Consider the following 6,000-nt stretch of genomic DNA (forward strand, 5'->3'; position numbering starts at 1 on the left):
CAACTCATCTGGTACACTACTACACACACTAGGTCACTACTACACACACTAGGTCCACTAACAACTCATCTGGTATACTACTACACACACTAGGTCCACTAACAGCTCATCTGGTACACTACTACACACACTAGGTCACTACTACACACACTAGGTCCACTAACAACTCATCTGGTATACTACTACACACACTAGGTCCACTAACAACTCATCTGGTATACTACTACACACACTAGGTCCACTAACAACTCATCTGGTATACTACTACACACACTAGGTCACTACTACACACACTAGGTCACTACTACACACACTAGGTCACTACTACACACACTAGGTCACTACTACACACACTAGGTCACTACTACACACACTAGGTCCACTAACAGCTCATCTGGTATACTACTACACACACTAGGTCCACTAACAGCTCATCTGGTACACTACTACACACACTAGGTCCACTAACAGCTCATCTGGTATACTACTACACACACTAGGTCCACTAACAACTCATCTGGTACACTACTACACACACTAGGTCCACTAACAACTCATATGGTACACTACTACACACACTAGGTCCACTAGGAAATAAAGTGCTTTTCAGATTTCCTGTGTAGTTGGCATCTTCTTTTCAGATTTCCTGTGTAGTTGGCATCTTCTTTTCAGATTTCCTGTACGTTGGCATCTCTTTCTTTGGTGACATAACTCTTAAAACAAATGTGTTGTCCTGATCTGGACACAGAGATGTGTTTAAAAACCTATTTGAATTGAAATGCAAGCTCAGTTCTGACAGTCTGGGAGTCCTGATCGTAAAGGGCTCTATTGTTTTTTGTTTTTTTTATATCAACCTTTTTTTCATGAAAGAGAAAGACAAAACCACATGACTGGAGGAACTACAATCACTCAACAGCACCTGTGCAGGGTGAGTTTGAAAACCCTGCTCTAGACCAGGGCTGCAGACACGGCACTACCTTCATGTGCCACAAGGTGGCAGTGTGACCCTAGACCCACCACAGTGTATGACAAGCAAGCAAGTGTTGCACTTAAGACTAAAGCATCCAGTAAAACATCAGTCCAAAACACTTTCTAAATCACTTACACAAAACAGATGACATAGCTTTTCACTGCATCCCTGCCCTGTAACTCACGTTCAGTGATCTTAAAATAAAAAGAGCACTGAAAAAAAAAACCCAGTCATCTTGTTGCTTTGACTGAGTTTTATAATGTATATGTAGATAGATAGATAGATAGATAGATAGATAGATAGATAGATAGATACTTTATTGATCCCCAGGGGAAATTCAAGTGTTATCAAGGAAATGTGTTATGCCGAGTTTACTATAGATGGTTTATATGAGGTGCACTATACATACTGTTTTCTTTTATTTTCTTCTCCTTAAGATGCTCTCTTTTTCTCCCATGCAGCTCAGCTCATCTGGTATACTACTACACACACTAGGTCACTACTACACACACTAGGTCACTACTACACACACTAGGTCACTACTACACACACTAGGTCACTACTACACACACTAGGTCACTACTACACACACTAGGTCACTACTACACACACTAGGTCCACTAACAGCTCATCTGGTACACTACTACACACACTAGGTCCACTAACAACTCATCTGGTACACTACTACACACACTAGGTCCACTAACAGCTCATCTGGTATACTACTACACACACTAGGTCCACTAACAACTCATCTGGTACACTACTACACACACTAGGTCCACTAACAACTCATCTGGTACACTACTACACACACTAGGTCACTACTACACACACTAGGTCACTACTACACACACTAGGTCACTACTACACACACTAGGTCACTACTACACACACTAGGTCACTACTACACACACTAGGTCACTACTACACACACTAGGTCCACTAACAGCTCATCTGGTATACTACTACACACACTAGGTCCACTAACAGCTCATCTGGTACACTACTACACACACTAGGTCCACTAACAACTCATCTGGTACACTACTACACACACTAGGTCCACTAACAGCTCATCTGGTATACTACTACACACACTAGGTCCACTAACAACTCATCTGGTACACTACTACACACACTAGGTCCACTAACAACTCATCTGGTACACTACTACACACACTAGGTCCACTAACAGCTCATCTGGTATACTACTACACACACTAGGTCCACTAACAGCTCATCTGGTACACTACTACACACACTAGGTCCACTACTACACACACTAGGTCCACTAACAACTCATCTGGTATACTACTACACACACTAGGTCCACTAACAACTCATCTGGTACACTACTACACACACTAGGTCACTACTACACACACTAGGTCCACTAACAACTCATCTGGCATACTACTACACACACTAGGTCCACTAACAACTCATCTGGTACACTACTACACACACTAGGTCACTACTACACACACTAGGTCCACTAACAACTCATCTGGTATACTACTACACACACTAGGTCCACTAACAGCTCATCTGGTACACTACTACACACACTAGGTCACTACTACACACACTAGGTCCACTAACAACTCATCTGGTATACTACTACACACACTAGGTCCACTAACAACTCATCTGGTATACTACTACACACACTAGGTCCACTAACAACTCATCTGGTATACTACTACACACACTAGGTCACTACTACACACACTAGGTCACTACTACACACACTAGGTCACTACTACACACACTAGGTCACTACTACACACACTAGGTCACTACTACACACACTAGGTCCACTAACAGCTCATCTGGTATACTACTACACACACTAGGTCCACTAACAGCTCATCTGGTACACTACTACACACACTAGGTCCACTAACAGCTCATCTGGTATACTACTACACACACTAGGTCCACTAACAACTCATCTGGTACACTACTACACACACTAGGTCCACTAACAACTCATATGGTACACTACTACACACACTAGGTCCACTAACAGCTCATCTGGTATACTACTACACACACTAGGTCCACTAACAGCTCATCTGGTACACTACTACACACACTAGGTCCACTACTACACACACTAGGTCCACTAACAACTCATCTGGTATACTACTACACACACTAGGTCCACTAACAACTCATCTGGTACACTACTACACACACTAGGTCACTACTACACACACTAGGTCCACTAACAACTCATCTGGTATACTACTACACACACTAGGTCCACTAACAACTCATCTGGTACACTACTACACACACTAGGTCACTACTACACACACTAGGTCCACTAACAACTCATCTGGTATACTACTACACACACTAGGTCCACTAACAGCTCATCTGGTACACTACTACACACACTAGGTCACTACTACACACACTAGGTCCACTAACAACTCATCTGGTATACTACTACACACACTAGGTCCACTAACAACTCATCTGGTACACTACTACACACACTAGGTCACTACTACACACACTAGGTCCACTAACAACTCATCTGGTATACTACTACACACACTAGGTCCACTAACAACTCATCTGGTACACTACTACACACACTAGGTCACTACTACACACACTAGGTCCACTAACAGCTCATCTGGTATACTACTACACACACTAGGTCCACTAACAGCTCATCTGGTACACTACTACACACACTAGGTCACTACTACACACACTAGGTCCACTAACAGCTCATCTGGTATACTACTACACACACTAGGTCCACTAACAGCTCATCTGGTACACTACTACACACACTAGGTCCACTAACAGCTCATCTGGTATACTACTACACACACTAGGTCCACTAACAACTCATCTGGTACACTACTACACACACTAGGTCCACTAACAACTCATCTGGTACACTACTACACACACTAGGTCCACTAACAGCTCATCTGGTATACTACTACACACACTAGGTCCACTAACAGCTCATCTGGTATACTACTACACACACTAGGTCCACTAACAACTCATCTGGTACACTACTACACACACTAGGTCCACTAACAACTCATCTGGTACACTACTACACACACTAGGTCCACTAACAGCTCATCTGGTATACTACTACACACACTAGGTCCACTAACAGCTCATCTGGTATACTAACTCTACACACTCCACTAAGAGCTCAGATGTGTACTAGACCTCAACATTCTAGGTCCACTAACAGCTTATACGTGGTGGACAACGCCACAGCAGGCTATAGGAGTCCATTAGAGTGTGTGATATACAGTAGCTCAACTCACTAGGAGTCCATTAGAGTGTGTGATATACAGTAACTCAACTCACTAGGAGTCCATTAGAGTGTGTGATATACAGTAACTCAACTCACTAGGAGTCCATTAGAGTGTGTGATATACAGTAACTCAACTCACTATACTGACAGGGGAAAGCCTGACATACTGCTCTCTCTGTCTGTCTAACTCTGCCTGCAGTCATAAACTACCCTACACTGCCCTGCATAACACAACATATCTTTTACTCACATTATAATACAGTATATGTTGCATATAATCAAGTGTATTTGGTATATGCTGCAATGTGGCTATTGAGTGATGAGACCAATGTTGTAATTTAATTGTAATTTGTACAACACACTAGGAATGCCACTGGTATTGTTATAAATATTGGACAATAACTTCCACCACCACCATCAAACATGTTCTAAATGCCTTTTTAAAAATCTGATACCGCATGTCGCAGTCCACCTTACCATGATCACACAATTCATCGTTTACCCATCACACAATTCATCGTTTACCCACCTCTTATTTACCATGATCACACAATTCATCGTTTACCCACCTCTTATTTACCATGATCACACAATTCATTGTTTACCCACCTCTTATTTACCATGATCATACAATTCATTGTTTACCCACCTCTTATTTCACCCCTGTATTTGGTGATGCTGCATATGCAATGTGGCTATTGATTCCAATGCTGTAATTTAATTGTAATGTGGAAAACTTTATGTTATATGAGTTAATAGTCTCAGTATCTAATAGACACATTTTGCATTATTATTTTAGAATTTATACTCAGAGGCACAAAAGCGGGAGCCAGGAATCAAACACACACTTTCTCTCCCTAATGGACGCGAGCCCAGCCACTACACCCCCACCACCCCAAACATAGTGTAGTGTGGTGTGTGTGTGTGTGTGTGTGTACATGCATAGTATTATCATATAATATACCGCAGAGTCTAGAGCGCTACACTCTAAAATGTTTGATATATAATATTGTTTGGTTATGAAAGTGTGCGTGATGGTACTCCACTGACCTAGTATAATTCGCTGAGTCACTGTGTGTCACGATGACCTAAAGCTGACTCAGCGCGGTCATCACCATGGCCCTGTTGTGTAAGTGGATATTCCGTGTCACCTGATGCCACTCACAACATGCACAGGAGCCGTTCAGATCACAGTCTAATAATAAAAACAAATAGAGCTCCATAACAACAACAGCAACAAATAGTTATCTGTATGTGACTTGCAAAAATTATAACCAATATTTCAACAACATGGAATAATACCAAATACTGCAATGAGATATTGATTATTGGACTTTGTGATCTTAAGTGTTGGACTGTAAGACACTTGTGATGACACATGGAGTGTACAGTGGACACACAGGTATTGATTATTGGACTGAGCATTAAGGTATTGATTATTGGACTGAACATTGAGGTATTGATTATTGGACTGAGAGACTCATATGGTATATCAAAACTCTACTGTATTGGACTGAGAGACTCATATGTTATATCAGAACTCTACTTTCTAAGTCCATGCAGAGGTTGGGGCGTGATTGCGCAACCCTCCATCAGTGAGTCAGCTGGCATACTTAAGGGAGTCACGGCAATTCATGACCTTTCACCTCTGGGGAGACCAGGTCGATGTTGTGCAATGAATTCAGATTAGGAGGCCAAGGGCAGGGTCAACAAGGGTGAGCAA

The sequence above is a fragment of the Alosa pseudoharengus genome, unplaced genomic scaffold (genome assembly GCF_046254945.1).
Source record: "Alosa pseudoharengus isolate Yale_2024_CS ecotype anadromous, Long Island Sound unplaced genomic scaffold, YU_APseudo_1.1 YU_APseudo_1.1_scf_1, whole genome shotgun sequence".
NCBI lineage: Eukaryota > Metazoa > Chordata > Actinopteri > Clupeiformes > Clupeidae > Alosa > Alosa pseudoharengus.